Below are 21461 nucleotides of genomic sequence, written 5' to 3' on the forward strand. Positions count from 1 at the left end.
GTGTGAGTATATACGTGCATGCTATGCTGTGTGTGAGTATATTCGTGCATGCTATGTTGTGTGTGAGTACTGTATATACGTGCATACAATGCTGTGAGTGAGTATATACGTGCATGCTATGCTGCGAGTATTTACGTGCATGCTATGCTGTGTGTGAGTATATACGTGCATGCTATGTTGTGTGTGAGTACTGTATATTCGTGCATGCTATATGTGAGTATTTACGTGCATGCTATGTTGTGAGTACTGTATATTCGTGCATGCTATATGTGAGTATTTACGTGCATGCTATGCTGTGTGTGAGTATATACGTGCATGCTATGTTGTGAGTACTGTATATTTGTGCATGCTATATGTGAGTATTTACGTGCATGCTATGCTGTGTGTGAGTATATACGTGCATGCTATGCTGTGAGTATTTACGTGCATGCTGTGCTGTGAGAGTATTTACCTGCATGCTAGCTGTGTGTGAGTATTTACTTGCAAATATAGATACACTTGGCTTTGCTGACAGGTCATAATACTGATTGACATTTCACTTTTAAACGATCTAATCCATGCTGAGTAATATATTTGTTTAAGACTTCTCAAATATTGAAAGTTTGTTTGCAACCATGCCCGATTTCCTTCTTGAGCAAAAGCTTGATATTCATGAGCAGGGTACACTACGAGCTTTATGTATTCATAATTCCGGCAGCATACTATTTCATTAGTTCTTAACTCATTCCAGCTCAGGGAGCTATTAGCTTGCAAATATCTGATTTTGAAAATCAACAAGTAAAATGATTTAAAGTGCTGATCAAAATTCCTTTTGAGCCAACCTTCACTAAGCTTGAAAGGGCTGGTTAAGCTTGAATGAATGTGTAGCAGCAGCAGCAGTATAAAAATCATTATAACAAGAATGCCATGTATTTTTAACACACTAGGCAGAGTCATGACTCATTAGTTGAGCCAAATATATTTTCTTTTATGCAAAATACAACACATTTGGATAAGCACTGAGATTGTGGCTAGGAAAGTTTGTTATTCCTTCAAATATTCATTTAAAAATACAAATACACATTAGCTATGTGGCTACTGCATAAAAGAGGCGAATACAATGTTACAGGGGATTTACTGTAAGAAATCCAACACACAACCAACCGTTCATACCAAATGCTAAATCTGCCTGATGTTTGCAAGCAAGTCAACAAACAGTACACCAGGGGTGCGCAAACTCCTGTTGCTGCGCCCCCTTGCCTCCACTCGCCCGGTGCTCGCGTCGCCCCTCACCTTCCTGTCGGTGTCAAATGACGATGCAGGGTCATGTGACGTCATGTCACATGACCCCGGGGCTTCATTTGACGTCGCATTCCCATGTCAACGTGTCATCTGAAGCCGGCTTAACCTCGGTACGTTAAGTTGCAGAGGCCTCACGCGATCCCCCGGCATTTAATTTAAATGCTTTGGGGAAGAGCGCGGGGCCTCTGCAACCGCCATGCCCCCCCCCAAAAAAATCCTGTGCCCCCCAGTTTGTGCACCCCTGCAGTACTCTATTGCATCCATTGACGCAATGCATTCACGCAATATTTATTGCAAGAAATACCACAGCTCTGTTGAAAACAATGGTAACGTGTGTGTTATCTCTAACGCACGCAATATTTGGTGCATTATTTATTGCTATATCTGTATACATGAAAAAGCCCTGTGTCTATTAGTGCCAATATACTTCTCATAGGAAATGTGTGCATCAGTGAGCAGAAGTTCATTCATTTTGGGTCCCACCAATAACCTTTCTTTAGATGCCCATGATGCAATATAATAAATGTTAACGTGGATCTTTAGCAGATTTGATGCATCTTGATTTGTGTGGCATTTTTGTGCTTTATATTTGGTGGTACGGTTGAATTCCCACTTTGACCAATGCTTACTCTTCTTTATGTGTAACCTCCTAGACCAGGGGTGCTCAACTCCAGTCTTCAAGGCCCCCCAACAGGTCAGGTTTTCAGGCTATCCCAGCTTCGGTACAGGTGGCTCAATCAGAGGCCGTCCTCCCTAGATCCATATCTCTACCTGTTCTCCCTAGGAAATGTACAAAAAAATAGCTGTGACATTGAAGGTATTTCTATCTGCTGATCCTCCGAATCACCCCCATCACCCAGCTACTTGTGTGGGTGCTCCTATCCGGAAAGAATGCGTGCCATACTGTAGTTCACCTTCCCTAAGTCCCTCAGGCAGTACTTAAAGTAGTACATTATTTTAGTGCATATGCCTCCATTGTTCTTAGCGGAAGAATAACTACAAGGGGAATATTCTGGTAAAGGTAATACAGGATAAAACAATTTATTTAAAATATTCTTAGTACAGTATTAAATAATTGTTTGGGGCACTTGGTATTTTCTCTGTATACTAGTAACCATTTACTGTCACAATAGTGTTTGTTGAATTAGTAGTTCCAAAAATTATCTCTTTTTTTGTGCAAGAAATAAATCTTGTTTGCTTGTTCCCAGAAATGATTACCCATACTCATTCATTTGTAGATACCAAAGCAATTCCATAGAGTGATGACAATAGATTCCCTATAAGTGTGTGTTTCGGCTGCTGGCTATTTTCAATCCTTTTCACAATGAAGATATAATCATTGGTATCATTATAGCAGTATTCATGCACAGAATGTCACCAGAGGTCACTCTCCATGGGAGACCAGCTTTCCTCGCGGCACTTTTTTTTTTTTTAATATAAGCAGTATTTGATTACCTTTCATGAAAACTAATTTCCTAAGCTGACGATCGATCCGTCCTCTAGTAATCGATCAGCGAATATCCTGCTCTCTGGGTTCAAGTAATGGCTGAAATAATCCTCCAGTCAGTGGAATGCCTCAAATACAATGTAACCTTATATTACAATGGTAACATTGTCTATTGTTACAGTTTGCAGTTCAGCCAGAGTCTCCTGCTGGGAACACTGCAACAGTTTCCTGTTTGTGATAATTTGTTGCCAAAAATCTTGCACTGATGGGGAGGTGGGCTAAAACCTGCTATAGCAACCACAGGATGCTCCGTATATTAAAAATCATTCAAACTATACCTTTTTTCTATCTTATCTAATCTGTCCACTTTAAGTTTCACACCTGAGACTAAGGAGCAGCAGCTCACTGTTAAGAAACGACAAGAACAACATGGATCCATATCCATAACTATGGATCTTAATACTGTAGGAAAATATTTGATATAATGTGTACCACCTTTAATGTGATGTTCCCCTTGCAATGTAAAGATGTGTATGTCTCAAAAAATACAATAAAACAGATTGAAACAAAAAAAAATCATTACAAATGGCAACAACAATTTTTTTTAAACGCAGTATGTGTTATCTAATACAACAGAACTGATTTATAAAACAATAAACACATATAGGATTGTGCTGCCTAAATACAGTACCTTGGTGGACTTTTTTTTAATGTAGAATGTGATTTTTCCTTTCAGGTCAAAAACACTTTTGCAGTAAATTCTTGAACATTATAATCACTAGACATAAAACGGATTTTTCTTTTGCCTAAAATTCCTATTTTGGAATGCATTTTTAAACACATAATTACAGAATGTGTTTTTTTTGAAGAGTATAATTAGGAATTTGTTTCAGTAAGGAAAACGTATATTTGCTTTCATTTAGCTAGTTATAAATATTCCTTCTTTGTCTACCATTTTAGCTAGTTTTATTTCTCTGCTCATCAACAGAAGAATTTAAAATTCAATATAACACATTTAAAAATCACTGGAACAGACATTTCTGGTTGCAAAATATACAGTCGGCATTTGCAGTAATTAAAAATTGGGGCTAAACATACTAATCTAGCCGTTGGTTTCTAAAAACAAAGTATATAAATATAATATTGAAGTATCAGAGACTAAGAAGAATGGTTTCAAGTCTTTTAAGGACAGTGGAGCCAGGGCCGTCTTAACAGCATTATAGGCCCCCGGGCAAAGCAGTGCACTGGGCCCGGCCTACACAACCACTCACAGGAATAAAAATGTCAATTATCGATAAAATAAACTTCTATTTATTGGTACCTCCAACAAAACCGTTAATTGCCCCCGCGAATCCGTTACAATATTCTGCAAGCAATAAAAGCGGCAACATTTCTCTCGCGAAGGCAGACATGCCAACTCTCCGCTGCAAGTCGTAATTTGTCTCCTTCTACCGAGTTAGCGGAAGATTTGAATGTGGAGGCGGGTGATCGGAAAATTAATGTTAAATTCTGGTCTGTGCATAGATTAGCATGGGGCCCCGGGCAACTGCCCAGCGTGCCCATGTGTTAAGACGGCACTGAGAGCCAATTATGAATGTTTTGGGACTTTATGGAACCCAGCCCACTTACTGTATACTATGTACTCAAAGCGTCAAGTGATGTGATAGGACTTATTTTTTGGGAGTTAAAGTACTGTAATGTCTTTATTTATTAATTATAACACTAAAAAATAAGATTTCATAACCCTTTGAATCATTATTTCAAAGCAATACAGTATAAAACATTCGCCATTACCATGTTTTGTTTGGGACTTCTGGTAATCTGCTGCAATACCCACGGATTCCACAAGGTGAACCTTGTTACTCAATACTGTATATGTATACAGATAGGTTGAGCAAGTAGCAACTGTATGTTAGGTTCCTAAGGGTTGCACAAAACAAAGGTTGAATGCCTTATATGGTTGAATATTGGAAACAATTATATAAAACATAGTAACAAATATTGACAGTAATAAAATATCAACTTAGAGTCCAAATTGTATACAACTTATTCAACGTCAGTTTAGTCTCTACATTCAAAATGTAACATCAATCATCTGCAATGCATTGGGGGTTTCAAATTATTCCATGTAATACAGAACATACAAACAAAAGAAGCCTTGTAAAATAAAGTTGTCTTAGTGAGGGTATAGTTTCACCTTTAACATTGTATTTATTCAGTATTTTTGCAAACTATCTATCTACCTATCTATTATCTACAGTATCCCACACCTTTCCTTAGGGTATGTGCTGCCCTTAGGCAAGCACTATTAAAGATGCCCACCCCCCCTCTAGGTAGGAAGCAGGGGGTATCCAGAGCAGAACCCTGTTAATTCCAGCTCAGGGGACCCCATGCCTCATCACATGGGACAATAGGAAGCCATGACGTCATAGGCGGCTTCCTATTGGCCCATGTGGCCGGGGCTCAGGGCCGCCGACGGGAGGAGAGCCGGGACAAGTGTCCCAGGCTCGTGGCTGCAGGGGGCCCGGCCGGTCGGCACTGGAAGTTGGGTCCAGCCAGAGGTTGGGCTCAACTTCTTTGCTCGGCTGCTGGTCCTCTCGTTGCCACTGGACGCCCAGCTCTCCCATGCTGCGGGCCTGGCTCACTTTCCCGCTCCGAGCCTCTCTCTCATGCTGATGCATGCTGGGCCTCTCTCTGATGTCGGTGAGCGCCGGAAGCTGGGCTCGGAAGCAGGCACCCCAACCCTCTCTAATAGCGCGTCTGAGATCAGATACATTGTAAGGAACCCCAATGCTCTCTAATAGCGCGTCTGAGATCAGATACATTGTAAGGAACCCCAATGCTCTCTAATAGCGCGTCTGAGATCAGATGCATTGTAAATTCTTCTGTATTTGATATAAGTAGAAAAAGCCGTCTTAGTCCAGTTGCGATAGTGCAGAGTAAATGAGTACTTCTTTATTTGGATTAACAATTGATCTTTTAAGAGCTTCACTCTCTTCCTCAGGTCAAGCAATTGTATTTGATACAATTTTGAAATCCCCTGAAAATTACAGGGAACACTTTGTGGATGCCCGAGGAACCCAAGGCTTCCTAGTAACCCTGGTTGAAAAACACTGATGTTCTTTCAAATCTAAGGCTGTCTCACATTTTAATCTGGTCTGTAACTGTTTAATTCGCCCATAATATATATTGTCTCTAACTGTGCATGCAATGTCTTGTATATAATGTATACCCTGCTCATTTATGTAACTGTATTTGTAACCATGTATTATTTGTCTTAACTCTGTGTCCAGGACATACTTGAAAACGAGAGGTAACTCTCAATGTATTACTTCATGGTAAAATATTTTATAAATAAATAATAATAAATAAATAGTACTGTAAGGTCACCTGGCTCTTTTCATACTGGTATTGACTGCGAAACTGGTGATATTTTGCTCATCTTCGAACATTGGGAACTTTTGTGATCATTTTGAAAAAATCTCTTCAAGACATTTACACTTTGCAAATCGTAGCTTGGACTTGTAATGACACCTTTAAAAGGGCATGACTGCATAATATTGGGGTTGCTAACTTCTTAGTAATGTTCTTTAGGAATAGAAGATACAGGAACTATACTAAAAACTATTTGTATACGAAACATTTTCATACATACATAATTGTATGCCCTCGTGAAAAAGCCCGTGGCATTTAAATGTCAGCAAAATATGGCACGATAAATAAGCCAAAAAGGGATTCTTCATACATGAAAATGACAGTGCTTGTTAAACCTTACAGGTGTCTTCTTCATGTGCACTGTACTCCAGCTGCAATGTCGAAAATGGCTTTAGTTTAAGTTAATGTTCCACCGGCTTTACTGTACTGGGCAGAAAAGACTGGTAACAGTTTGAAAGCTCTGATTTATTTCATCTGTGAAGAACTATCATGTTTGTTTCAAAACAGACAACGGGGACCATGTTTGCAAGTTGAGTTTGCTCCACTTTAAATTACCAATATAGCTGATGAAGTATATTAAATCCAAACTCGTTTGCCCAAATGAGTTTTATTATTACTTGGGTGACAAGCTAGTTATTGTAAATGAGCTGTTATTGTCCTGGTGCAGGTTGTTCTTCATACTGTGTATATGAGTATCCAATTGCTTGCACAATAATTAAAGTGCACAGTAATTACAAATAAACACAGTCATCCATTTCTACTTACCCTGGGGATAAAGTGTGTTCGCTGAAGCTGCCCTTTTGCCTTGAACAAACAGCAAACACAGCAACCCAAGTTAGCTATTCACATGATTGATCAGATGCTTACAGATCGATGTACCTCACCTGATAACATTTCTTACTGTGCGTAATTAAAAAGCTGGGAGAATGAAGTAAAAGCAGCCAATTAACCTTCCATATGATCAAGAATGAACCACCCCCTTTCCCATCCGTTTTGTAGGATGACATTTTGACAGTTGGGCTACCCCATACACAGTTATTAAAAACCAATGGTCCTTGACTTACCATGAAAACTTAGTGCTGAAGAAAATAAAAGCAGCAGAAGCGCAGAAAGCTCACATCACAATTTCCTTTTTCTCAAATATTAGGAACTTATTGCTCAACCGATGACTTTCTAGTATGAGAAAACCGTAACCGGAAGACAATATTCAGAGCAGGAGTGAAGCAGGACAGTGTCGCAATCTCATTTCGGCTGAGGAGGATAGATATAAGTTTTATTAAGACCTCCGGGTGTCAGTTTGTTTAACAATCTGACAAAAAAATAACAATGCCCCCCGCCCCCCCAAAAAATCCTAATGCAGAAAAATACATTTAGCTTGTATATAGCATTTAAGAACCATACCTTACTTTGATGTAGCATCAGTTGGGAGGGCTTACAGGGAAAGGGCAGACTCTGCACTACAGAATTAGGGAAGAAGTAAACAGGAGCCGTAACTGGAGGGGTGCAAAACGTTGTCTCAAGATTGCAACAACATTCACAAACATTTGCCAAGGTGCAAATGAGTAAAGGTACATGAGTAAAGTACTCTCTTCAGCAAATTTGCTAGGATAGTAGGTATTTATTACAAATACCACAGACACACAGAAATACATTAGTCTCTCATAGTTTGAGTTGGTAGTGAGGGATACTGTGGTGGGGTATCTATGAATGGGAATTTGAGCCTTAGGGGCAGCCTAAGGTAAGCTATTTGCAGTGCTTGGCAATAACATGCTGAGTATTAGATATGGACGAACCCACCCAAATCCGTTTCCCTGATTTTCTCGCATTTTCTACCCAAAATCCATTAACGGATTTGTAGAATCCAATCCGCAGATTGGATTCTGCAAACCACGTGTTTCTTGGTAATAATAATAATTAAAAAATCAGCAAAATGCGAATCGCCATTTTTGAGATGGATCCACGGAAATCCGCGGACTAACGGATCCGGCAAATCCACCCCAAAAATTCACCCATCTGAGCATCCGATATCCCCAGTGTTGTGTATGTGTATGTGTGTGTGTGTGTGTATATGTATTCATTTATATTCAGTGTTCGACAAACCTATACATTTGCACGCCCCGGGCGAGTGGATTTAACATCGTGGCGAGCTCCTATTGGCCCAAGCAGCACACGTGTGGTACTAGGTGGCGAGTAGATTTTTTTGTTCGGCTAGTAGATTTTTTGGTGATTTGTCGACCACTGTTAATATATTAGTGCATTACCAATTTTTTGTACAATTTATTAAAAAAAAGGGTTGACCGACGCTCCACTGTGCAGGTAGGTATCTCCAAAAACAAGGGGTTCCCAGAGCTGAAATTAACAGGGTTCCACTCTGGAGATCCCCTGCTTCAATCCAGTGTAAAAAAAATGTTTAAAAAGAGCTTGGATTGCAGTGATAAAAAGATACATACAAGATACATACTGTACTTCAAATATGGTTTGCTGTTTTCCCTTTTAGGTTACTCACTTGATAGCCATACAGATAAAAAGTACGAGCTTGCATTACAATTGCTGTCCTGTGAATATATGGTTGTGCTGTGTTCACATTTTTCTTCTATATTTTGCTATGCTGAAGCTTTCTTCCCCTTACAGGAAAGTCTAAAAAAACAAAAAAACATTCCTTTGATGGACCTACAGGGCATAAACTGTAAAACACATTATAATGGTTATATTGGAAAATTTTACGTGTTCTTACAAAAGAGCTTATACTGTAGATGTGATAAGCACATCTAAAAATCACTATACACGTAAGTACACTCAAGCGGCAAGTTAATTTCTCTGAATGTTGCCTCCCTTTTAATTTGTCCTTTTAGTTTAACTACTCATAGTTAATGTACATACAGTATGTGTCCAAAAGGAGGGCGTTCAGGCAGTGCACTGCTTGTAGAGTGAAGCAAAATATGACGGTGGCTGGATCAGTATAAAAATAAACAGCTTTATTGAAGATCAGACTTCACATCACAGAACACACATGGCACTGTGAGAGGTACTCTGACGCGTTTCGGGCTCCCTGCCATTTGTCAAAGAGTGATGTATTTTTCTGAGCACAAATATAGAGCCTGTCTCTAATGCTCTTTAATGTACATATGTACTTTTCAATTGACAATTATATGTGACTAGGGGATATCAAAATCTGGTTCTTCGGCTGGTGTGATTTGGTCTTCCTGAGGTTTCTTGTCCCGTTGTTGTGATCAAGAGACTGGACTTCCATATTATACCTCCTCTGAATTGGAAACAGGCATTGGATTACTTCACATGGCTACTGTTCTTACAATCCTTACCAGGCTCAATTCAATGGAGATTCCTAAAACTCCAAGGTTTTCCACATCCTGCAGGTATGGTGCACAATACCATACAATGATACAGCGCTTGGCTTTTCTATTGAGAATTCTAGCTATATTAGCTAGCCATTACAAAAATATATTGACCTATAAAGCTGGATTAACAGTGGTGGCAGATGTGTGACTAATAGACATTTGCCCATAGCAAAAAGCATCAATATTCACAAATAGCAACAAGAAATGCAAAAAATAAAACAAAAAATGCTTGGACCTGTATCTGCGGCTGGACTCACCTTTAAAGAATTCAGTTGGCTCTAGGAGTGGGTATGGAATTCTGAAGAATTATTTCACTTAAGATGGACTACATGAATTACTACAACGTTTGGTGATTTTTTTGGACTTTTATTATACAATAGTCTCCAATGAGGTGCAGCGAAGCGAGTATCATTTTTTCTGTTACCTACAGGGGGCTTAAGAAGTACTGGACTCTAGTCCCTCGCCTAATAGTACACCCACTCCATAGAAAAGCCACATCTCTAGGATTCATTTATGGAAAAGAATGAAATAACTCCAGGACTGTTGGAGCACACACTACTTTCATATTTTGAATATTCACAAATAGCCACGATCCTATTTAGTGAATAAAATGTTCTGAAAAGGTTGTTGGCCGCATTCAATTCTACCAAAAATGTTTATCTTTCATAAGACAATAAATGCAAATGTAGCCCAAGTTATATGTTGCGTGTCAGTAGCGCAGCCAACGTTTTGATTACACCAGACCAGCCTTTATTAAGGAGATGGGTCGAAAGTGCTTAGGTTATTTCTGAGCTATAGAACAAACCAGGACAGATTCTCATATCTCAGTAGAAGGGGGTCTTTGCAGTTTGGATTTAATTTTGCCGTCCCACTCGCCTCTTGCCAGGCAGATGCCCGATCCATCCTCAGGCTTTCGAGGGTTCCGTTTCAAGCAGAGATGTTCATTTGACTCCGGGTTAATCGTTACGTGGACAAATGGAATGAAGGGGTCTTGTTTACTTTTCATCCAAAAGCCAAGAAAACAGACTAATGGGGATTGTGTTACCCCTTTATTCAACCGACAAAACCCTGCATCACTCCAACTTCAAAATGTGAAAGAGCTACCATACTAGGGCTGCTAATATAATGCTCAATATGAAACAAGTTAAACCCATATAAATTGGCAATGGCAATTTCAGAAAGAAATGAACAGTACAGCTTTCTCCCTATAAGAGGTCAGGAATCCCTTCATAAGTGGACACTGTATAATACTTATACTGTACCCAAGTTGCAGTACAGTACCATTGGTCTTACAGCTATTTTAAACTAATGATTAGACATGGACGAATCTGCCCAAATCCGCTTCCTGGATTTTCCCCACAAAATCCTTTTTTCGGTGTAAAATCCGTAGATGGATTGGGTCGGTTTTAACCGATGCGGATTAATCAAAATCCACCATTGGATACAACCTGTGGACAGATTTGTAGAATCCTATCCACGGGATCTGCCAACGGATTGCTGAATTCGTGGAGTGTATAGGTAATAATAATAAAAAACAATATTTAATTAAAAACATCACCATTTCAAATAAAATTTCTGTGACAAAACAGTGACAAAAGACAAAGTTTCACTAAAAAAGCACGTGATCGGCACACACACTTTTTTTTAGCATAACAATCATATAAACCTTGACATAAAACAATATACGTTATAATATACTTTGCTTTGTAGATCTTACTATATATATATAGTAACATAGAAATATAGACACATACGCGCACACACAGATAAAAGGTTACATATGTTATATATCATTCATTATTTATTAATATAATTTGATCAATGAAGGTAATATATTAGTTTTATTTGTTTTTAAAAATATTTATTTAATCAGGCTATCTGGTCACCTTTCCACCCCACACTTTCCCTTCCCCCACCCCCCTTTCCCCTACTCCCCCTTTCCCTTCCACCACCCTTTCTCCCTTCCCATCCTTTCCCATCCTCTCCCGCACCCTTTCCCTTTCTCTCTCCCTCACCCTTTCTCCCTCCCACCCTTTTCCTTTCTCCCCCCATCCTTTTCCTTTCTCCCCCCATCCTTTTCCTTTCTGCCCCCCCATCCTTTTCCTTTCCCCCCATCTCTTTTCCTTTCTCCCCCACCATTTCCCTTTCTCCCCCACCCTTTCCCTCCCCCCCCACCCTTTTCCTTTCTCCCTTCCAAGTGACAGAGCTGAAAGAAGTGTGCACCCCCAACGATGGAAATATCAAGCTTTCTTACGGCATTTCACTCAAGCCTAGAATGGAAGCGCAAACAGTTCTGCCCCCTACCCCCGACACTACCCCCCATTCCCTGGCCTTGGGACCCATCTGAACACTTGGAACTGTGGAGTTAAGGTATGGGAAGTGAGGCTGCTTACATGATAACCCGCCAATCTCTCGTTTCAAGTGAATGTTTACTTTTCCCCTCTTCTGTGGTAGGAACTGAATGTCTTTTAAAGAGGAGATTCCAAATTCCAGCTCCAACCACATAACAGTTAACACCACATCAGAAGCTGCGGGAGCACTTTGAACAGCACTGACTTATCTTGTACAGTAGCGTATTCCATTTCATGCATTGATTTCTATCATTGCAGAAATCAAAGCTTTATCAAGCGAAACCACAATCAGAATTTTTTCTTCCAATGCTGTAAAATAAAGAAATAATGGATGAATTGCACTAGATCTGTTCTCTTTTAAATTGATAACTTCTACCACAGAGGCTTTACCCCAATCACTTCAAAAACGTGGAAATCCTGTGAACAAATTACACCCACTTCAGCAGGTACATGGAAGAAAAGACCAACGTTTCACTTAATCAAGGTAAAATGGATATTTTTTTTCAAAATAATCTGTTATTTAAATTGAATTTCTATTGACACATTGATCGTTGGAGGATAATTAACCCCTTCACTATTAGCTGGGTGTTTGTAAATGACTGTATGTCTTGAAATTATACTGCAAAGCAATATTTAGTGGCATATTCCATAAACCTCTAAATGAAAAAACATAGTCTCTCGTCTATAACGTTATATTTATATAGGAAATGTGTATTTAGTTGATATATTGATGCTACAAAATACATACTCAAAATTACTCTCTAATATTAATTTGATACCAGAAGAACCTTGTGATATATTCCTATAGCAGAACTGTCAGCGCCTTCCCCACCCCCTCTTTACCTTTCCTCCGGCGTTTTCTGATGTCACAGCGTCGGACATCCTAGCAATGCATCACCCGAAGCCACTGATTTAGCCACCCGTGCTGAAGCATGGATATCCTGGAAACCTGACCTGTTTGTAGCCCTTGAGGACTGGAGTGGGCTACTTCTAATTAAGAAGCACTATATGTGCTATGTGTGAGCTACAATGCAATTTAAACTGTTTAAACTTTTTTTTACAAAAAACAGTAGTGAGGAGCACACACTCACACGTAATAGCATTGAGGGACAGCTTCCACCAGGACAAAGTTTGGAAGAAAGAACAAAGAAGAAATGACCACACATAGTACTGAGCGTCTCTCTTTCTGGGTTTGTACAAATAACCTATGCTCTTGCCATAAACTCGGGAAGTATATTTTTTTCTTGCACTTAGTTTTTTTTTATAGATTTTTTTTTAAAATCATTTTTGAAGACGAAGACGCTGATTGAGCCAATGATTGAGCCACCTGTGCTGAAGCAGGGAGAGGGAGATAGGAAGGAAGATGCAGGCACGCTGTCTTATTCTCCATAAAAATGTATTGTGCCAGTGAAACCAAAGTTTTGGCAGGACAGAGCTGCCTTTTTCAAGGTGAGGGTTAAAAACAAAAATGGCAGCTCTGTCCTGCCGAAACGTTGGTTTCACTGGCACAATACATTTTCATGGAGAATAAGACCGTGTGCCTGCATCTTCCTTCCTGACTACTCAGCTTGGGAATCTTGGATCTCCCTGAAGCAAGTGCACCGGCAGCAAAGTACCCCGCATCTATACCGGTTGATTGAGTGCGTGTACCACCCTCCTTTTGCTGAAGCACGGAGATACTGAAAACCTGACAAGTTGGTCTGCCTTGACGTGACTACAGCTTAACTTGGTTTGCTCAAAAGATTGACCTAAATGACCCATACTTATGGGAAGAAAATATATAAACAAACTAAATAATTTGTCCTACTTGATGTGCATTGGGGCTTGTTTGTTTACTGTTGTCTATTTGAGGTCCCTTTCCCAGTAGCTCTCCAGTTGGTACTATTAAGTATATAAATATATAATTAAATGTTCCCAAGCAATATCCTACATGTGTGTTTCTTTTTTCTTTTTCTTTTTTTTTAAGAAATCATTTCTGTACTATAAAAAAATACCTGGACCATTAAAAAAAAAAAAAAAAACAACCTCTGGATTTCCTTTTTAATGTATTATAATGTAACAAGCATTTTTGGGTTCTAGAGCAACTATTTACAAAGTCACATCCACTTCTTCTTCTGAAACAGGCTCTGGCACACCCCTTTTTGAGCCCTGCCATCTCTTTAGCAGGGTACCAATTGTATCTAGTGATTGCGTGGTCACATGATCTTCCCCACAGAACTTTGCATCTTTGGTCCTCTTCTGCTGCTCTGACAGCCATTTAGTGAACCCGAATCTTCGTCGATCGATCACAGAACAGATCAATTGGATACTTAGCTAATTGCTTATCACTGTGTGGATTGTACTGATGCACATATTAAAGGGGAAAAAAATATAATAAAAAAACGGCAGCTTGGGCTGCTGCTTTAACTCATCGAGCCACTCCTTCGGCCCTAAAAACAGTTAATCGTTAGAGAAATGGAAAGAATAACTATGTTTTAGTGACTGATTGATTACATTTGTAGACCTAAATTGGTCAAGCTGAGATAGATATATTTATCACTGCTGACATAGGGCAGGAAGGAAATATAAGACATATCTGAAAGAGACACTTGCGTGACAACAAATACATTCTGGGCGTTGGAAATAGCACACGTATTTGCCCTCTAGCTCTCAATAGTAAAAGTGAAGATCTTGCATGTCCAACCTGTGAATGTTAATATTGCACAATCATTTCTATAGCTCTGCATACGAGCATCATTGCTTTTTCTAGACTTTCAGAAGCTTTGTAGGGTATTTCATATTTCTTCTGTTATACATTGCTCCGGATATTGGAACCAATGTTCAGGGACAGTGGCGTTGTATGCACACATTTCTCCAGATTGTGCGTGATTTATAATTGTGAGTAATTATGTTGACGGGTTATACAGAACATAATTGAAAAACATTTTCCATAACTACTTAAAAAAAAATGTCTTCATACTGTAGCTGTAACAGTGCGATAAACGAACCCTCCAAGGTAAAGAGAGAAGCCTCTGGGGGTCTTTGAAAAAAAAAGTGACATTTTAATCCAAAAGAATCGATGTTTCGGTCCCTAACGCTGACACTGATCTAGACAAAGGTCACTGTTATTGACGGAAACGTAGATTCCTTTGGATTAAATGTTACTTTTTTCACAGACCCCCCGGGGTGCCGCTTCTCTCTTCAGCTTGGATTCCTTTATCGTATTTGTCTCCCTTGTGCGGCCGGGTTCCCGGGCGCACGAGGCAGTGGTTTGCGGGCGAGTGAGTGCATCTATTCACCTACAGATATAACAGCGTGTACAGGGCATGCAAAACCTCGTCATCCAATGTACCGCGAAACATGAACACTGCTACCTGTGAGGTTTTGAAAGCCATGGATGTCACGTTATAGGACGTTCTGTACATGCTGTAGCATCTACGAAGAATAGAGTTGTGTGAATGTCTTAGAATTCGCACGCAACATTTTTCACAATTTCTTTTTACTTTCGAGGAAATTTTCACGAAAGTTCACAATATGTCAAATTACCATTACAAATTACAATTTTACCAACTGTGCCATGGATTGAGCCACCTGTGCTGAAGCAGGGATATGCTCAAAACCTGACCTGTTGGTGACCCTTGAGGACTGGAGTTGGCCGCCCCTGTACAAAAAGATTGGCAGTTCTATCATGACGCGGCTGCACACCCAGCGCCAAAGCTGCATCAATATTCTCTTTTCATTAGTACAAATGTCCAAATACTTCAGTGAAAAATATAATAATAATAATATATATATAGTATTTTCAAAGCTTGTAACACATATTATATATATATATATATATATATATATATATATATATATATAGTATTTTCAAAGCTTGTAACACACAATGCATCCAAGTCCCATATTTGTCTTTTTATTTGTATAGCCATTCTGAGGATAGAGAAAAAATCTGAGAGACTTGGACAGTATAAGCTGCTTTTTATAGTGCTGCAGTATTCTGGTCTAGTGAAGTTCTGCATGTATTCCCTGTACAGTTATTTGACATCTGGATAACATTTCAAAAGGTCCAGAGCCTTTGTACTTGGGCTCAAGCTGTGGATAAAAAAAAAAAAAAACAAGAATACTTGAATCTTTCTGTCCTTGAAAAAAAAAAAAAAAAACGTCGGCCCCTAAGGTCTGATTGCAGCTCTTCAATCAATTGTGGAAGCTCAGCCTAGTGCTGTGTGACATCGACTGCCTGAGTGATCAACATGTTGCTTGTGGAGCAGTAATGATCTCAGTCTCCTGAAGGTTGCGGGCTTCAGATATAGGGCCTCATTCACTAAATGGTGTAAGTGTTGCAGCACACAGCATGCTGTCAAACTACCGGACAAATTTACCCCAGGGCTCACTATGTTCATTTACTGAAAGGTACTTAAAGACGGCACACTAATTTCCAGCATGGCATCTTTACGACACTCAGGCTGTAACCCATCAAGATATACTGAAAAAGATAAAGATGACCAAATAGCGTAGAAATAAACTGTGTGGCACCATTTAGAGCTTGTGGGATTTCAAGCCTCCTAGGTACTATTTGCTGGTGTTTTTTCTATTAGCTACTTTGGCACATTACTGTGAAAACTCAGGAAATCACCACGCAAAGATCTTAGGCCGGGGTTCACCGGGTCGCAACGGGTACACTCCAAGCCGGATCCGGCATTAACTGCCATTCAAGTCAATGCTGGACGGGGTGCGATGCCCGCACTGGGCCTGGGGGAATCTCGGTGTTAATGTTGACTTGGCCAAATTCTTTTAATTGCCAAAAAAATTGTTTTTTTGGACTTGTGCCAGAAACAAAATATTGTATGTACAACACTGCACATGTTTGTAGCTTTTGATCTGATTACATGCTTTTTATATTGAATGATGATATGGCGCGCGCGCTCTCCCTTATTGTTTTGTTGGTTGTTGTGGTTGGAAGGGGTTTATCCGGTGCGAAGCTGCCTGGAATCTCCACAGACACCTACAATTTCAGTTTTTCCACATCTACAGTACATTTTATTGCATTTTTTGATCAGTCCAAATATTTATTATATTTATTTTTTCATTTTTATATATTTGTGTGGCTATTTATATTTTTTACTATCTTTTTAGTTAAATCGTTGTAGCTAATTGGACTCGTTGTCTAGTATACATTTTTTCCACCTCTCCTGTTTATATCGTCCCTTGTCAATAATTGCTTGTTTTTGTATTATCACTTTATATCATATATATTTCACGGTATATATTCACTAGGTATATCTATATTGATTATACTCTAATTATACCCTCAATTATCACTTTTGGCACTGCTTTCAGTTTTCTACATATATCTGTATATGTCGCCACAGCATCACAAGCGGAATAAGAGACAGTCCTGTCAGAGAACATTTCTCTAACTGGCCATAAGGTGAATGATCTGAGGGTTGCCATACTCAAAGGTAATCTTAGAACACCGAAAGAGAGACGGTTGCATAAATTCAAATTTATGCAACTTTTTGGGACACTTAGCGGTGGCCTAAACCAAGACAGCAGCTTCATGAGTCACTACCCTGAAAAAATGTCTATGTATTTCAGGAAACAGGGGGTCCCTGGACCTGAAATCAACACGGTTCTTCTCCGGAGACCCCCTGCTCATCTACACTAGTATTAAAATTTATATTAAAACACATCGATCTCTGGCGAGATTTTTGCAGGGAGAGGCGGCTCTCTCTGTGCAGCTCTCTCTGCAGCTAAAACAAATCGCCGGATTTGGCCTTTTGAGAGAGGCGATCATCACGTCACCGGCTAATCGCCCGTTTTTGGAATTTTGCCATCACAGGTAATCAAGGCTCTCAGAATACCGTGATAGCAACACTCAAAATACAGGCGGATTAAACAGCAGGGCGAGTTTTTTATGAAGGCTTATAGAATAGGCCCCAAGGAGTTACTACCTATTGGTTCGCTGCAAATTATATCTGAATGCGAAGATGGAAAGAAGAAAGCTGATTAAAAAGAAGACAAAAACAATCAACATCAATAACCTCTAGAACAGCAGAGAATGTAAACTAGAACTAAAAATCACTTCAGCTTGCTCGAACTGCATGGGGACATTTTAATGAACAATTATGAAGATTGTAGTTAAAAACGCAGAAAAAAACGGAGGAATTTCTAACAAAAATATCAGGATAACAATATATCTGAAGCGACAAAGCAATTAGTGAGGAGACGACAAGAAGTGAAGCAATCTCAAGAAGACTTGAATATGCAGAACTACTGTATGCAAGACAATCCACAAACGTGTAACTGAAGCTGTAAGGAAATGGAACTTTGAGATGAAGAAAACTATCGAAGATAACAAAATCTTAAAGAAGACAAATCTGCGACTTATGATTTCGAAGAAGCAAATCATTGCACTCAAACAATGTGATGGATCCGCAATAAAGACCATACAACTTATCATAAAGAGGTCTGAAGACTTCTACATGAAATTGTACGAGAACACAGATAATACAGAGCATAATCCAGCAGAGGAAGAGCGAGAGAAAACCACCAACTATGTACCATGTGTCCTCCCAGAAAAAGTGGCAAAAGCAATAAAATCCATAAAGAATGGGAAGGCTTCCGGGGAATTACAACTGAAATTCCGAAAGAAACTGGAGAAAATTCATGCAAAACTCTTAACATGCTGCTTCAAGAACATGAACTTTTCAGAACATTGGAGTAATGCCATAGTTATCCTCATCCACACAAAAGCAGACAAAGACGTTCTTGAGAACTACAGACCAATCAGTTTATTTCCATTCACTTACAAGATATTTTACAAAGAAACACACTAATCGGTTGCAAACACACTAATCGGCTGCAACAGTTGCGCCAGCCTAGAGAACAAGTGGGATTTCAGAGTAAATACAACACAATGGACCACATCCAAGTCATACAAGAAGTGATTTCCTGAAATAATGAATATGATCAAATACTTAGTTTAGAATTTGTACGAAAAAGGAACATGAAAAAGCCTTTGATTCTCTCTACACCTCAGCAGTTCTAAATGCATTAAGAAGACAAAGTGTTGAAGAAGCATACATTGATATTACAAAGAACATTTACGAGAACGCCACCAACCATTAGATTACATGAAGATACAAAGCAAGATGAGGATCAGCAAGGGAGTGTGGCAGGGAGACACCGTGTCACCAAAGCTTTTCACATCAACACTTAAGGAATTGTTCAAGACATTAGATTGGGAAGAAAAAGGAATAAAAATCAACAGTGAATAAATACTTGAATCACCTACGATTTTCAGATGACATTGTTATTTTTGCCACAAGTCCAGAAGATTTCCAGCAATAAATCGGAAAACTCGCCACAGCAAGTAAGAAAGTGGGCCGCCATATAAATCTGAGAAAGACCAAAATGACCAAAATTAATGGAATAGATCTAGAAAAAGTATGAAAACTTTGTCTACCTTGGCTGGCAATTAACAATGAATGGAAACCTTTTTGAATTAAATCAACAGGAGAATGAAGATGGGATGGGGGCATTTGGAAGAAACAAGGGAGCACTCCACTGTGCCTCAGGAGGAAAGTTTTCAGCCAGGGTATTCTGCCCGTGCTCACATATGGATGTGAAATTGGACCCTAACTGAGAAGATAATTCCAAAGCTTCAGACAACTCTATAAAGTATTGAGAGAGATATGCTGGGTATTACATGAAGAGACAGGAAAAAGAATGAGAGGGCCTCGAAACCAAACAAAGGACTGTGACATCATCACATGGAAATTACCCTCGTTGTACAAAGATGGTATTCTTAGGGAAAATTAAAAGGGCAAGACGATCTCCAAAGTAAAATGGGAGGATGAAATCAGAAAAATTTACCGGAGCAACATGGAGAAGAGCCATGCAACCGCCTTACCGGCAAAATCCTTGCGGAGGCCTTCATCTAGCAGTGGATGTGTGTGTGTGTGTGTGTGTGTGTGTAGACATACACACATACACAAAACTGTACCTTTCACTTTTTCAAACAACACATTTTAAGCTACAATACCACCCAGGGCGAAATGTACTTGAAGGTAGTTATAATTAAATGCAAGCATTGCAGTGCAAACAAAATACGTCAATAAATAAAATAATTCCTAACTATTTTGCTGGCATGAAAGCTGGGTGCCTGTTTATACTGTAGTTATCACAAAAGCAGGCACAGTCTACATCCTAGGCAATTTAGCTTTGATCTAACAACTGTTTTTTGTTGGGCTGCATAAAGAGCAAAGTTGTTATTTAATGACCGTTAAGAAAAACCAGTGCAATGACAATAAGCTAATGCGTCTGCAAAAAGCAACTTGCAAATAATAAGTACATGTTTGCTTGCATTAATTGTAGCATTTATAAATATAGGCCTGGGAGAATTTGTTGTAGGCTTTTTCATGGATACAAACGTTTGACATTTTCATTATAGATTTGCCTATAACCTTGTTGTAAGTTAGACTACAACAATAAGTGAATATGACAAAGTGTTCCTATTTACAACCTTTTTTATTACTATGACAAAAATAACAAAGGCAGAGAACCCCTGGGTGTTTGTGTGTCATCTACAGGCTACCCAAAGAGGCTTTGTTTGTTCCATGTCATAGACATGGTATGCAGTTGTAGCCCTCTTTCCCTCTAGTTTGAAGGGTGTACTAGTGCTGGCGGTACCTGTCAGCTTACAGGGATCTGAGCCTCCGCTACTGGGAGCCTGGGATAACAAATATACGGAGTGGCAGCTCCTCCACCTGCACAAGATCCCAATTGTATGGGCTAACCCCGAGCAGGAACTATTAATAATAGTCCACAGATTATAATAATAACCTTTACTGTGAGCAATAACCATAAACCACATAAATGCAATAGCAATACTAATGGTTACAGTTATACCTCGCCGCGCAGGGCGTTGTCCCGCCACTGTGTATCACCACACCATGTCCACAGGACCAAAGGTGTCCCTTGGTCACTTCACCCAATACTGTAAGTGTCCCCAAAAGATGCCCACCCCTCTAGGCGTGATCAGCGCCTTACTGTACAGATACAGATGTAGGTGCACATTTGGTGAACGGTACCTGCCGGGTGTGTTCACTCCCGGCCGCGCCAACGATGAGAAACAGGGGATCCGCCATTCCAACGTCATCCTTCGCTGGATGGGATGCCTCCCTCTGGAGTGACCGCTGCAATGCTGGTTGCTCCCTCACTGTCAGTCTGGTCCCAGACGGCAGTAGCAATAGTTCAAAGGAAACCGCTGTGGCCCTAAGCTGGCAAATCACTAAAAGGGCAGAATCCCTAACTGAAGGGACCTTCCCTAAAGCAGCCACAATCTAGGGTGAGTTGGGGCCTAACTGGAGCCTAGGGGATCTCTGGCCTAGTGCAGGGGGTTACAGACCCATGCACCTATACAACCTCCCCTAGCTGTGTCCCAGCTCCAACTGCCAGCAAGATCTCAGAGCACCAACTGTAACAACTGCCTCAGCAGGGAATCCTGACACTTCAGTGGCCAGGCCTAGTCACCTGACTCCTGTAGTCCCCGCGGAACCCTTTTATCATTGGCGCCGCGTGCGCTACCTGAAATGGCCACCGCAATGC

The 21461-nt window shown here is 39.9% G+C and overlaps 1 protein-coding gene and 1 long non-coding RNA gene across 3 annotated transcripts in view; both read right to left on the reverse strand.

Moving 5' to 3' along the window:
* Positions 1-21461, reverse strand: part of PCMT1 (protein-L-isoaspartate (D-aspartate) O-methyltransferase) — a 524500-nt gene that overhangs the window by 100349 nt on the left and 402690 nt on the right. The window lies entirely within an intron of this gene.
* Positions 1548-21284, reverse strand: LOC142492103 (uncharacterized). The gene is made up of 5 exons (XR_012800742.1): positions 20945-21284; positions 8670-8800; positions 7228-7414; positions 4523-4648; positions 1548-2061 (listed from the first exon to the last, which is right to left on the reverse strand). It is a non-coding gene; the product is annotated as an uncharacterized LOC142492103 (long non-coding RNA).

This window comes from Ascaphus truei, chromosome 4 (assembly GCF_040206685.1).
Source record: "Ascaphus truei isolate aAscTru1 chromosome 4, aAscTru1.hap1, whole genome shotgun sequence".
In the NCBI taxonomy this organism is placed as follows: domain Eukaryota; kingdom Metazoa; phylum Chordata; class Amphibia; order Anura; family Ascaphidae; genus Ascaphus; species Ascaphus truei.